The sequence below is a fragment of the Macaca thibetana genome, chromosome 3 (assembly GCF_024542745.1).
Source record: "Macaca thibetana thibetana isolate TM-01 chromosome 3, ASM2454274v1, whole genome shotgun sequence".
Classification (NCBI taxonomy): Eukaryota; Metazoa; Chordata; class Mammalia; order Primates; family Cercopithecidae; genus Macaca; species Macaca thibetana.
In genome coordinates, this window is record NC_065580.1 from 141,591,735 (window position 1) to 141,607,348 (window position 15,614).

A 15,614-nucleotide genomic window follows, 5' to 3' on the forward strand; every position below is an offset into this window, starting at 1 on the left:
ATTCATTGAGCTCTCCTAGTGCCTGTGTAGAGTGTTGTGCATTATGTAATATAAAGGAGGTGACCAGATAAGTGACAGATAGGTAGACTCAGCTTCTCTGCTTCTCATAGGACTACCTCTACCCACCTCTAGTTAGCATTATCAACTCCTCCTGAGCTCTCATCAGAGAATAAATATTTATCAATGATTTGATCCATAATTTTTCAGAAAAATAAGAATTATCGTGATGACTTGAATAGTGACATTTATATCATGTTTTATTTGTAATATTCTATAATAAGTTTTATATTAAGCAAAGAGATAAAATCCCCTTTACAAAAATATTATCTGATGCCGTCCTGCGCACTAAAGAGAAATCTATAGAACTGAATGACTGAGAACCAACAAATAAACTTTTTTTATCATTGTAGTCACTGTTGGTGTGGGGCCTTTGTCAGAACTCCAATTTGATTATTAAAATAGGTGAGAGTTAATCTACTGTGACTTTGACCATTGTTTGAAGAGAATATTCGTAGTTTCATCCTGCCTTCTTTGAAGAACATATTTTTTGTAACACTCAATGAAGCACTTATCATATTATTAGTTTTGATTTATTGTTTTTACCTCATCTCCCCTGACATTTCTGGAATACAGGAAACATGTTTTCTTATAAACGTCTTGCATTCCATCTTCACCTCCCAATTGTCTTAATGCAATGAACACCGAATAAAAAATTGTCAATTGGTCAGTTGATTGGGCAGCATGTCTAAAAGCACTCATTTATTTTCCTTTTTTATTCCTTCCTTTCCCCTCTCTTTCTGAATACTAAAGCCATTAGGTGGGTTGCAGCCACGTGGTAGACACACATTAAGGTGGAGGAGAGAGTCAAGGTAGCTCCAAGTCAGATTCCAAGGGTGCTGGAGAAGGCATCCACATGGAGGGGCAGCCTGACCTGGACGTGGGAGCCCAAGCAATCAGAGAAGGGGTCCACACAGAGATGTGACCTTCAAGAGCAGCCAGAGCAAAATAGGGCACGGAGAACCCACGTGAGGTGAGGAGGGCATCCATGAGTGGGAAGGGATGGGTGAGAGTTGGCTACATAAAGGGGATTGATCACATAAATAAAATATACTGCAAGAAAGGTGTGTCACTTTTACAGGAAAGAGCCATAGATTCAGAAAGGGAGAAAGCTAGCAAGAATCCTATGGCGTCAGATTGGAATGGATGTTATCAGTGTACATTCATTCTTTTCTAGATAGATAGATGGATAGATAGACAGATGACAGATAGATAATAGATAATTGATACATAATTAGATAGATGTAAATATATGTGTATGTATTTGTGAGCATGCATGTGTGTGTGTGTGCGCGCGTGCGTGTGTGTGTGTAAAACATATATTCCCTACTTCTCTCCATTGATAGGGCTAGATAACAATGACATTTTAATAGCAATGAGTACACTTAGTGCCTAGATCTTGGCTTATGAATATCATTTTCCACTGAAGGGAATCAGAGCTCCTTAGAGAAATGGCTGATGCCAGGGCTAGGACTAAGAATGTTCAAGATGAGCTCAGGATACTTTTTGTTCCAGGAAGTAAGAAAATACTCAAATGGTTTCTAAATGGTATTTGGAAATGATTTCTAAATATTTCCATATGACTTCCAAATGACATTTTAAAAACCTAAAGACTCCACCAAAGAACTATTAGAACTGATAAACAAATTCAGTAAAGTTGCAGGATACAAAATCAATGTACAAAATCGGTAGCGTTTCTATATGCCAGCAGGGAACAATCTGAAATAAAATCAATAGCCACGAATAAAATTAAATACCTAGGAATTAACTTAAAGAAGTGAAAGATCTCTACAATGAAAACTATAAAACACTGATGAAAGAAATTGAAGAGGACACAAAAACATAGAAAGATATTCCATGTTTATATATTTCAAGACAATATTGTTAAAAATGTCCACAATACCCAAAGCAACATACGGATTCAATGCAATCCCTATCAAAATACCAATGACATTCTTCACAGAAATATTTTTTTAATCCTAAAATTTGTATAGATCTACAAAAGACCAAGAATAGCCAAAGCTATCGTCAGCAAAAATAACAAAACTGGAGGAATCAAATTTACCTGACTTCAATAGAGAGCTATAGTAACCAAAACAGCATGGTACTGGTATAAAAACAGACACATAGACCAGTGGAACAGAATAGAGAGTCCAGAAACAAATCTACACATCTACAGTGAACTCATTTTTGACAAAGGTGCCAAGAACACAGACTGGGGAAAAGAAATGCAAACTATGCATCCAACAAAGGTCTAATAGCCAACATCTATAAGGAACTTAAATTTATAAGAAAAAAAAACATTAAAAAATGGGCAACGGACATGAACAGACATTTTTCAAAAGAAGACACACATGTGGCCAACAATCTTATAAAAAAAAAAAAAAGCTTGACCAGGCACAGTGGCTCATGCCTGTAATCCCAGCACTTTGGGAGGCTGAGGCAGGTGGATCACGAGGTCAGGAGATCGAGACCATCCTGGCTAACACAGTGAAACCCCGTCTCTACTAAAAACACAAAAAATTAGCCAGGCATGGTGGTGGGCACCTGTAGTCCCAGCTACTCGGGAGGCTGAGGCAGGAGAATGGTGTGAACCAGGGAGGCGGAGCTTGCAGTGAGCCAAGATGGCGCCACTGCACTCCAGCCTGGGCAACAGAGAATGACTCCGTCTCAAAAAAAAAAAAAAAAAAAAAAAAAAAAAAAAAGCTTAACATCACTGATTACTAAAGAAATGCAAATCAAAACCATAAGACACCATCTAACACCAGTCAGAATGGCTATTACTAAAAAGTCAAAAAATAACAGGTGGTGGTAAAGTTGTGGAGAAAAAGAAAAAAAGAAACACGTACACACTGTTGGTGGGAGTGTGAATTAGTTCAACCATTAGGGAAAACAGTGTGGCAATTCCTCAAAGACCTAAAGACAGAAATACCATTTGGCCCAGCAATCCCATTACTGGGTATATATCCAAAGGAATATAAATCATAAAGACACATGCACATATGTTCATTGAAGTACTATTCACAATAGCAAAGATATGAAATTAACCTAAATACCCATCAATGACGGACTGAATAAAGAAAATGTGGTACATATACACCATGGAATACTACGCAGCCATAAAAAAGAATGAGATCAGCCGGGCATGGTGGCTCACACCTGTAATCCCAGCACTTTGGGAGGCCGCGGTGGGCAGATCACAAGGTCAGGAGATCAAAACTATCCTGGCCAACATGGTTAAACACCATCTCTACTAAAAATACAAAAATTAGCTGCATGTGGTGGCACATGCCTGTAATCTCAGCTACTCAGGAGGCTGAGGCATGAGAATCGCATGAACACAGGAGGCGGAGTTTGCAGTGAGCCAAGATCACGCCATTGTACTCCAGCCTGGCAACAGAGCGAGACTCCATTTAAAAAAAAAAAAAAGAAAAGGATGAGATCATGTCCTTTGCAAGGACATACATAGAGCTGGAGGCTATTATCCTTAGCAAAGTAACACAGGAACAGAAAACCAAATACTGCATGTTCTCACATATAAGTGGGAGCTACATGGATACATAGAGGGGAACAATACATACTGGGGCCCCTCAGAGGGTGGAGGGTGGGAGGAGAGAGAGAATCAGGAAAAATAACTAATGGGTACTAGATTTAATACCTGGGAGATGAAATAATTTGTATAACAAACCCCTACAATACAAGTTTACCTATGTAACAAACCTGCACATGTACTCCTGAACTTAAAAGTTAAAAAAAAAACTTATCTAAATGTACACCATTTAAAGAACAACAACAACAAAAAAGACACATGCACACATGTGTTCATCACAGCACTGAATAGCAAAGACATGGAATCAACCTAAATGCCCATCAATGGCAGACTGCATAAAGAAAATGTACATATATACCATGGAATACTATGCAGCCATAAAAAAAGAATGCGATAATGTCCTCAATTTAAAAGGGGGCCATCAACATGAACTTTGGAGTTCTGATTTCATACAATCAATGAGATGAATTCCCTGGACTAAAGAGAAAAGCAGAGAATTGTAGAGATTTCCCCTGGAGACAAAAGTAGCAAATTAAACCTCTGAAGGCCGTCACTCTCCAGCGGAAAAACTCTAAGGAAATGGTGTATCTGGAGCCCAGGAGAAATGGGCCCAGCAGCACCCCAAGCAATTACTGCACATTTATTTCTAACGATGCCCACTGGGGATTGCTCCCCATATTCCAAGAGTAGCCCTGCAAATAAGCCGAGGGTGAGGCCCAGACACCGCTCCTTGGCCAACCCACCAGGGAATGAGGTTCTGTTCTCCCCAGCCACTTCCCTCTCCCTGCCTCCCACCCACCTGCTTTCTCATCTTGCTTTCCATGGGACCCAGGCTTGTGTCCCTGGCCCCAGGCTGCTTGTGAGCTTTCTGAGCTCCTGAGAGAGGAAAAGCCATTCAGGAGAAGGCAGGGGCCTTGGGTAGGGTTTTGCAGAAATCAGACCAACTGGACAGGTCAGTGCCCATGTAGGGGAGGAAAGAGAAACACTCCTCCCCAAAGTCCCTAAATGTCTTAGCCAAAGACATCTCCTCCTCCTCCACCTCTCAAAGACAAGCAGAACCTGACCCTGAAGGGACCTTAGAAACCATCCAGGGATCCAACGCCATCATTTTAGCAGAGAATAAACTTCCCACAGCACAAAGGATTTGATTCCTGGACAACCCCTCTCAGCCTCTGCCCTCATCCCTACAATGGAGGATTTTCCAGCAATTTCATTACCCAGCAATTCCAGCCCCTTCTAACGTTTAATCTAGGCATAGATACAAGAAAATGTTTGCTGGTGCAAAGACAGGCCCAGAAGCAGAGCTGGTGACAGCCTGCAATGACCTGATTGTCACACCGTGAAGAATGTAAGCAGGGAAAAAGCCAGGGGAAATTAAACCTCAAACTGTTCTCTCCGTCAGCCTCCAAATTAACATCTTATGTTTGGTGGTGTGTGCACATTCTGACACAGATGTCATTGGTATGCATAGGTTATCATGCGTTCTGCTTTGAAAATCTACATCATAGGCAAATATCCAGAAATTGACACAATCTTTCATTTTTACTGTCTGTACAGTATTCCATACCATTGAGACATCAGAGTCTGCAAAACTATTCTCTTATTATTTTGGAAATTTGGTTGTTTCACATTTTAAAACATTTAAAAATGGTGTTTCAACAAATATCTTTGAACCAATGATCTCTTTTCATCTGATTTGTTTCCTCCTGTGTAATCCCAAACATAAAATTTCTACATTTATACATATTTAATTAATCTCTATAAGCCTCTGTAAGTAAGACAAGAATATCCGGGGCAGGTGCAGTGGCGCACACCTATAATCCCAGCACTTTGGGAGGCTGAGGAAGGTGGATCACCTGAGGTCAGGAGTTCGAGACCAGCCTGGCCAACGTGGTGAAACCCCATCTCTACTAAAAAAAAATTAGCTAGGTGTGGTGGTGGGCGCCTGTAATCCCAGCTACTTGGGAGACTGAGGCAGGAGAATCACTTGGGAGGCAGAGGTTGCAGTGAGCCAAGACCACGCCATTGGCGCTCCAGCCTGAGCAACAAGAGTGAAATTCTGTCTCACAAAAAAAAAAAAAAAGAATGAATACCCACCTATAGAGTTTGGGGTAGAATTTAAAAACTCATATGTAAATAGCACAATGTTTGGTCTATAGTGTATATTTATTAATTGTATTATTAATAACAACATATATTTCTTTCTTTAGGGAGCATAATAATCTGAATATATTTAAACTTTTCAATTAGAATCTATTTTTATCTTATGAATTCCTTAACTTTATCCATTATAAATTTTGGACAATATTTCATTTTTAAGTTGCATTCAAATTCCAATATTCAATTTCATCATTAGTGGAAATAAAATCATCTTTTTCATTGCTTTTTAAAATGGTTATTCAGTATAAGTAACTGATATTTGTCTGCCATTATATCCTGCAACTCTGCTAAACTAACATTATTTCTAACATTTGTTTTATTTCTTTCAATAGCTTACTTATGAGATAAATCTTTTGCAAAACCTTGTTTTTACTCCTTTTGCCTTTTCAGATAGCCATCATCAGCATTTCTAGGAAAATGTTAAAGAAGGAATGATAACAGAGAACATTTCTATCTTATTCTTTTAGAGAGAAAGTAGTATTCTTCAATAGACATGATGTTGACTCGTTTTTATTTTTTCATTTTTTAATAGATCCAGAGTCTCACTATGTTGTCCAGACTAGTTTTGAACTCCTGGGCTCAAGCAATCCTCCTGCCTCGACCTCCCAAAGTACTGGGATGACAGGTGTGAGTCACCATGCCTGGCCAACTCTTGTTTTTAGATACACAGTTTATCATATTAAGAAAAAACACTCCTAATGCTTTGAGAGTTTTCATCTACAAAGTAACAATAAATTTATTTGGATGTCTTATCATGAATGAATTACATTATTTTGATATTTCATTTGTTAAGTTAACAGATTTCCAGTTTTACAGCCAGCTCTATCAATGTGTTGTTTTCTTTGCTTGCAAATATTTTATTTGTGGCATTTGCATCTATGTCTATAAACAAAACTGGACTCCAATCTTTTCATTGTCCATGTTTAGTTTGGTATTAAAATCACATTTGCCTCTAAAAATTACTTGAATAATAGTAGCCAGTGCTCACTGTGTGCCTATGTGCAATGCCCTGTTCTTAGCACATATGTGCATTTCCTCATTTAATCCTCACAAGAATGCCTTTAGCAGACAAGATTACCACATTCACTGGATGCTTCCCCTTCTCATCCCCTGCCCAGTTCCCACGTGGCCAGAACCCCACCCCATCACCTTCTCCTACAGATTTCCCATCACCTGTGTCCCATCCCCAATCAGCACACTAACCCTGCACTGTCCTTCTTCCCTTTCTCTTTACAGATTCACTTTATGATAGGACCCACATCCCACTCTTTCTTTTGAAGCCACAAAAAATGCTTTATGTCTAATGCAACATCAGCTGAAATCTCTGAACTATTATGAATTCCAATTGAGTGAGGTCCCTATGTGGCTCTGCTATGGTCTCCATGACTCTGGGCAATGTTACAGCTGTAGTTTCTCCTTGGTATCCGCAGGGACAACTCCCACTCTTCCTCGACTACCCTCTAGAGGTGAGGCCCTTCTTGGACGAGCGCAGACAGAAGGCTGGCTGAGCTGGCCCTATCAACAGGCTCCTCTGCCCAGGCTTGCCCTGACCTTCAGCCTCAGCAGCATCACCTGGGCCAAGGTGTCCGAAGCTGGGGAGCAGCAGCCACAGACCCCGGAGTCCTGGGCTCTGCCTGGGTCGGGACCAAAGGAGACAAAATCTTAGGGGGAAGGAGGGTGTGTACCCACAGTACCCTGCAGCTCTGCACATCTGCCATTATACTTCCAGAATTCCATACAGAAACAACCTTCAGGTGGCCCCCCTTACCGGGAGTGGGAAGAAACTACATTTCTACAGGTCTTTTTTTTTTTTTTTTTTTTTTTGAGACGGAGTCTCGCTCTGTCACCCAGGCTGGAGTGCAGTGGCCAGATCTCAGCTCACTGCAAGCTCCGCCTCCCGGGTTCCCACCATTCTCCTGCCTCAGCCTCCCGAGTAGCTGGGACCACAGGCGCCGCCACCTCGCCCGGCTAATTTTTTGTGTTTTTAGTAGAGATGGGGTTTCGCCGTGTTAGCCAGGATGGTCTCGATCTCCTGACATAGTGATCCGCCCGTCTCGGCCTCCCAAAGTGCTGGGATTACAGGCTTGAGCCACCGCGCCCGGCCTCTACAGGTCTTTACTTAATCTTGAGACATTATCAGTTGCTCATATCAAAAAATGAAAGTGTGATGAAAACTTGGGGGGTAAAATGCCCTAAGTAACCGCCTCATTGCTGCCACCACTGAATACATGACCATGCGCCACCAGGATTCTCCATGGAGGGACAGCAGATGGGGCTTCGTGGGTTCAGAGTCAGCAGAAGTTTAGCAGTGAAGTAACTGAACCCTAATGCCTGGGTATGTTGAGGCCGTAGGGCTCCCTGGCTGAGGCTTTTCCTTTGATAGGCTGACAGCCTGCTTTGGGGTTTGTAACAAATGAACACAGAGATGTGCCCAAATGAGAGCTGAGGGACTGCAGGAGGCCCAGGAATTCATCTCTCACTGGTCTGCGACTGGTCTGGCTCTCCCCACAGGACCTGTCATCCATGGAGCGCAGAAACCACACCAGTGCCTTGGAGTGCCTCCTCCTGGGGCTCTCCAGCTGGCCAGAGCAAGAGGAGCTGATCTTCGGGTTCTTCCTGGCCATGTACCTGGTTGGCAAGGCAGGAAACCTGCTCATCATCCTGGCCATTGGCTCAGCCTCCCATCTCCACACCCCCATGTACTTCTTCGTCAGCCAGCTCTCCCTGGTGGATTTCTGCTTTGTCTCTGCCACGATTCCCACGATGCTCGAGAACATCCAGACGCAGACTCAGGCCATCTCCTACGGCACCTGCCTGGGACAGATCTACATCTGCATCTGGCTCGCCAACATGGAGCAACTTCCTTTTGACAGCAATGGCCTATGACCGCTACCTGGCCATCTGCCACCCGCTGCACTACTCCTCCAAGATGAGCCTGCGCGGCTGCGCCCTGATGCTGGGCAGCTCATGGGCGCCATCGCCAGCCTCCATGCCCTGCTGCACACCCTCCTCATGGCCCAGCTGGACTTCTGCGCCAGCAACATCATCCCCTACTGCTTCTGTGACCTCATTCTCCTGCTCCAGCTCTCCTGTTTCGAGACCCGACTCAACCAGCTCATGATCATGCTGGTGGGGGGCCTGATTGTCCTCCTGCCCTTCCTTGGCATTCTCGGCTCCTACACACGCATTGCAGTCATGGTGCTCAGAGTCCACTACACCCGGGGTAAGCAGAAGGCCTTTTTCACCTGTGGCTCCCACTTGACCATGGTCATCCTCTTCTATGACACCATCTCAGGGGTCTACCTGAGGCCCTCATCCTCCCACTCCACAGACAAGGACTCACTAGCCTCAGTGATGTACATGGTGGTGACCCCCATGCTGAATCCCTTCATCTACTGCCTGAGCAACAAGGACACGCAGGGGGCTCTAGGGAAACTGTTCAGCCCGAAGGCTTTGTCCCACAGGCTGTGACACAGCAGAGTTCCCCCTCAGGGCCTGTGTGAACCCCAGGGACAGGCTCCACAAACAGGGCAGGAGGAGCACGGCCTGGTTGTCCCAGCTTGTCAGCAGGGCTGGGGAATCCCCCTCACTGCTCTAATAGGTAATATGCAAGCCTGGCACTTCGTGGCCCCTGCACAGGATACTCCCAGGATACCAAGAAGGGAATCAACTCTAACCCAAAGACACAGAACCACATCAACAGATGCAAATTCACCTGCAGATCTCCTGGAGAGGGTTGGAAAGGTCACACATTCCATGTGAAAACAATGAACTAGGAGTCAGCAGCCTGTGCCGATGGCCTGTGCTAAGGGGAACCATCTGAGAGCTGCTGCACAGGCCCCAGTTCCTCCAATCCTCAACCCTCATGCAGCCCAAATTCCAAGCTCCCTGTAGATATCCTCTCGGCTACAGGCCCCTCCTCACCACCATCCCCACATTTTGAAGTGAACCTAGCTCTGAGACCAGGCTTGATCGTCCTCCTCAAAGCCATCCCGCTCCTGGCCTTGGCTCCTGCTAGGTGGGCTTCCATGGCTCCATGCACTTGAATCAGGAGTGTCTGCAGTGAAGATCTCATGTCTGACCCTCCTGGCCACCGGAGCTGACCCCAACCTGTCCCACTATGTGTTCTCTTTTTTCAAAAAAAGAAAGGTCTGTTATGCACTTGGAAAGGAAAGAAAGGAGACCAGATCTGGCATTGCTTCTCTGTGAGTGAAGAACATGCAGGAAATCAGCCATGATAATCCTTAGGAATGTGCTTCTCCACTCATTGACTTGGGAAAGGAAATGAATGAAGAAAGGCCTCATAAAAATGAGTTCATGGCAGGAGGAGTGAGATGCAGTTTTCTATCAATTATGGTAATACTCAGGCTGCAAAGGGTGTGGAGGAGGAAACAGAATTACTCAGAGGGTCACAACAACTGCCTTCTAGTCCAAGTCCCTCTCATTTCTAGCCACTGACTCTGCACCAGTCAGTCTGAAATTCACCACTCTACCAAACACACCATGCTTTTAGTCCCCGTCGTGCTGTTCAGGCAGCCCACCTGCCCACTTCTATCTATAAACTTCCACTTGTCCTTCAAGTCTCAGATCAAATATCATCTTCTTCATGAAGCCTCCAGTGTCCCAGGCCAGGAGAGGGTCTTCTTTCCCCTCCAGAGCTGCCAGAATGCAAATTCTGTGACAGCCCTTTTCATGCTCTGCTTGGCATCAGTCATGTGCACCCCAAATGCTACCCCAAACAGGTCTGTTTGTTCTTAAGTTGTATAAAAGCTCTTGTTTATCCAAATAACCCCATCGGCAGAAGAATCTATCACAGTGCCTGGTGTAAAACAATGACTCAGTACAAGTGTGCTGCTATAGCTAATGATGGTGACGGTGACAATGATGACAAGGATGATGACAGCAAACACTGAAGAAAGAACACTGATAACCTTCTCCCAGACATTTTGCCTTAACTCATTCCCTTCATCTTTCCTGATCCCATCCAAAGAAAAAGAATTAAGTGCGTGCTTGGTCAGAGCCCCAGGATCTCACTGGCCCCTATTTTATGAAGGGTGGTGTGCCTCACAGGGTCAGCGTCTGAGATGAAGCTCCCTTCCTTCTCGCCTGGCCCTGAACAGTCTTCTGCTCATGCACCCTCTCGGAGTCCCCATTTGGTATCGGGTTGCCAATCTCCCTCCTGCACAGTGTGCCTGAACCCACAGTCTTCAACTCAGCTGTGGGGCTGAGAGTGGGGAGCAAGGCAGGCCTACACCATCCTGCAACTCCTCAAGCCTGTGAAAATGATATGAGGAGTTGACATCAACATGAAGAAATGTTCAATATGCATTTGCTGTAATGGCGAAGAATATAATGATTTGGCCCAATGGAAAAAAAAAATGAACAAGAAAAAAAAAACAGAGGGGCAGCAATGGGTAAATATGAAAGACCTTTACCTAACCTTGCTCTATGCTGGTTTGTAAGGAGACTTTCTGGCTCACAGTCTTCTAAAGTCCAACAGAGTACATAGGGTAAAGTGATCCTTCTCTCATGTCAAACGCCTTTCTAGATGGGCATTGGTCTTGGCCTGCAGGCTGCTTGCTCAGGGGTATGGGGAGAGGAACATTCCCTTTCTCATCCTGCACATAATGCAACTATAAAAGGTTCAGAAGCTTAGTCACTCTCACAGACCTGGAAGTGTAAACTCAATCCTATAAACACCAGAATTTTTATTTCTACTTCAAAAATAAACTGTTTTGAAAAAAAGAAAAAATAACTTCATTACCTCCATTAAAAAATCATTATTAAGGACCACTAATGGGGAGGTAGAAGTATCCTCAAGAATAATGAGAATAATAATATCTCCTATGTGGTCCTTTCCAAGTTCCACAATACTTTCAGGCCCATACTGTCTCTGTTCAACTTGGATGCCTTCTTCACACCACAGACCACAGGTACATCCATTTAACAAAACTATCTGAGCTTGAGTGACTCGTCTGTACCAAGCACCGTTCTACGTAATGGAGGAAATATCAGCAAAACAAGCAAAGCTTCTACTTTCCCACAGCTGAAATTCCAGGGCATGTGGTAGAACAGGAAACAAAAACAAATTTATAACATGTCAGATAATGGTAAGGGGTACAAAGAAAAATAAATCTGGGTAAGAAAATAGAGACTGATGGAGAGTGCTACTGTAGAAGCACTGTGTTCCAATTATCGATTGCTATGTAATTAAACCACTCATACTTAGTGGCTAAAAACAATAGCATGCATTTATTTTCGTTCACATTTCTGGGAGTGACCAGGCTGAGCTTGGCGGTTTCCCTGTAGGGTCTCTCACATGGTTCCAGTTAAACAGGGGCTGGAGCTGGAGTCATCTGGAGGGTTCCTTCTCACCTGACTGATAGTCAGTGCTAGGTGTCCACTGTGACCACAGTGAGGACTATTGCTGGAATACCTCTGTGCAGCCTGTCAATGTGGCAGAGGCTTCTTCCCAGCACTGCAGCTCTGTTCCAAGAGCAAGCATCCCACATATCACCTCTTACGACCCAGCACCACTGCCTTCACATTTAATTTGTTAGAAGTGAGTCAGTTTGGTCAGTTTCAAGAGGAGAGGAACTAGACTCTAACTCTTGGTGAAAAGAGTGTCAAGAAATTTGCAGACATGTTTTAAAAACATGACAGATAGTTAGAGAAGTTCTCTCAAAATAGGAACTCACATGAAGAGAAGGAGAAAGTTGTGTAAAGGGCTTGAGAAAGTAGCTTCTAGGCAAGGAGAATAACAGGAGCTAAACACAAAAGTGGGAGCGTGCCTGGCGTGATTGGGAAGAACTGTCAGGTATGGAAGGACTTTGTCTGTTACTCTGAGAGGAGAAACCTTTAGAAAGTTCCAAACAATATGTAAAATCATCTTAGTTCTATTTTTAAAAGATTATCTGGTTCTAGGATAGTGAAGAGAGTATACAGAGGAAAGAGCAGAAGCAGGGAGACAGCTGACAAGGTCTAGGGAGAAGACGGTGGATTGGACCTGAAGCCTTGGAGGGAGTGGGGAGTTGCCTGTCTCTGTCTATATTCTGAAAGTAGGACCAACAGGATTTGCTGATGGCTTAGATGTAGGGTATGAGAGAGTGACATCTAGGCTTTTTGGACTGAGCAACTGGGGCATCAGAGGGTCCATTAATTAAGATGAGGAAGAATTAGGTTTGGATGGTGGGAGGAGAATGAAGAGTTTGGTTTTGGGGTGGTAAGTTTGAGATGCCTACTTGATCTTTAAGTAAGTAGTTGTGAATATGAGTTAGAACTCAAGGGAGAAATCCACAGCCCCCTGGAATCTGGCTTCCCGTGCACTATGCCACTGAAACTGATCTCACTCATGTCACCAGTGTTGATAAAGCCAGCGCACATTTTTTGTCATTATCTTGTTTGACTTCTTGCCAGCATTTCACCCTTGAACTTGGCCTTCTTTAGAAACCACCATCCACCCCTGCCTTCTAGGGCAGCACACACTCGAGACTTGCTACTTCCTCTCTCACTGGTCTTTCTCAGTCTCCCTGGCAGGCTCTTTCACTTGCCAGCCCTTAAGTGCTGGCATCCCTCAAGATCCTCTTCTCTGCTCACTCTAGGCCTTCTCCCTAGACAACCTCATTTCGTCACAAGGCTCCAAAGGCTATTGTGAAAATAGAAATCACAAACTTTAAATCTTACATGCACCTTAGTTGAAAGGAAAAAAAGGCACAAGCATAACTTATATGAGCTTGGAACCAAAAAAGTCTTACAAGATATCCTGAATTTTTCAAATATGGTCCTGGTAAAATAAGGATAGTTATATTATGTGATTTTACTTTTATTTTTGGTTTTCTTTATTTTTTTTTATTTTTTTTAATTATTTTTTATTATTATACTTTAAGTTCTAGGGTACATGTGCATAACGTGCAGGTTTGTTACATATGTATACTTGTGCCATGTTGCTGTGCTGCACCCATCAACTCGTCAGCACCCATCAACTCGTCATTTACATCAGGTATAACTCCCAATGCAATCCCTCCCCCTTCCCCCCTCCCCATGATAGGCCCCGGTGTGTGATGTTCCCCTTCCCGAGTCCAAGTGATCTCATTGTTCAGTTCCCACCTATGAGTGAGAACATGCGGTGTTTGGTTTTCTGTTCTTGTGATAGTTTGCTAAGAATGATGGTTTCCAGCTGCATCCATGTCCCTATAAAGGACACAAACTCATCCTTTTTTATGGCTGCATAGTATTCCATGGTGTAAGACATTCATACAGCCAACAGACACATGAAAAAATGCTCATCATCACTGGCCATCAGAGAAATGCAAATCAAAACCACAATGAGATACCATCTCACACCAGTTAGAATGGCAATCATTAAAAAGTCAGGAAACAACAGGTGCTGGAGAGGATGTGGAGAAATAGGAACACTTTTACACTGTTGGTGGGATTGTAAACAAGTTCAACCATTATGGAAAACAGTATGGCGATTCCTCAAGGATCTAGAACTAGATGTACCATATGACCCAGCCATCCCATTACTGGGTATATTTTTTATTTTTTAAGAGACAGGGTCTCCTTATGTTGGCAACGGTGGTCTTAAACTCCTGGCCTCAAGCAATCCTCCTGACTCAGTCTCCCAAAGTGCTGGGATTACAGGTATAAGCCGCCACACCCAGCCTATTATGTGACTTTAGAAGCACAATAAGCAAAAGAGCTGTCAAAAGACCAAAAGTGTGCCGAGTATAGGGGCTCACACCTGTAATCCCAGCACTTTGGGAGGCTGAGGTGGGTGTATGGTTTGAGGCCAGCAGTTCGAGACCAGCCTGGCTAACATGGTAAAACCCAATCTCTACTAAAAATACAAAAATTAGTCAGGCTTGGTGGTGGCACATGCCTGTAGTCCCAGCTACTTAGAAGGATGAGGAACAAGAATCGCTGGAACCCAGGAGGCAGAGGTTGCAGTGAGCCGAGATGACACCACTACACTCCAGCCTCGGTGACAGAGCAAGACTCTGTCTCAAAAAAAAAAAAAAAATGAGGGAGAAAGACCAAAAATGGCTTAGCCTCCGTGACTCATGCCTGTAATCCCAGCACTTTGGGAGGCCAAGGCAGGAGGATCATTTGAGGCCAGAAGTTCGAGACCAGCCTAGAAAACATAGTGAGACCCCCCCCCAACTTTATTTAAAAAAGAAACAGGTAAGAAATAAAGGCCTGGTGCAGTGGCTCATGCCTGTAATCCCAGCACTTTGGGAGGCCAAGCCGGGTGGATCACCTGAGGTCAGGAGTTCAAGACCAGCCTGGCCAACATGGTGAAACCCATATCTGCTAAAAATACAAAAATTAGTTGGGTATGGTGGCACACGCTTGTAATCCCAGCTACTCAGGAGGCTGAATCTGGAGAATCACTTGAACCCATGAGGCAGAGGTTGCAGTGAGCCAAGATCACGCTGCTGCACTCTAGCCCGGGCGACAGAGCAAGACTCCATCTAAAAAAAATAAAAAATAAAAAAGGAAGGAAGGAAGGCAGGAAGGCAGGAAGGCAGGAAGGCAGGAAGGAGGAAGGCAGGGAGGGAGGGAGGCAGGGAGGGAGGGAGGGAGGGAAGGAGGGAAGGAAGGAGGGAGGGAAGGAGGGAGGAAGGGAGGGAGGGAGGAGGGAGGAAGGGAGGGAGGGAGGGACAAAAAACAACTTGAAAATGATGAGTTCTGTCTCTTGTGATTGCTAAGAAGTAAATAGTTTCCTGATTGGTACAGGGCTTCCTGCAGCTATTTAATATGACATTCCTCATCATTCTCCTTGGTAGGCGATCTCAGCTGAGCTGCATACAGATCATCACTTATCCCAATAGCACTTTTTAAAAAA

The 15,614-nt window shown here is 44.0% G+C and overlaps 1 protein-coding gene across 1 annotated transcript in view; it reads right to left on the reverse strand.

The window, feature by feature from the left end:
- The window catches only part of ZSCAN25 (zinc finger and SCAN domain containing 25), a 71,206-nt gene that overhangs the window by 34,513 nt on the left and 21,079 nt on the right, over positions 1-15,614 (reverse strand). The gene's annotated exons all lie outside the window — the stretch shown is intronic.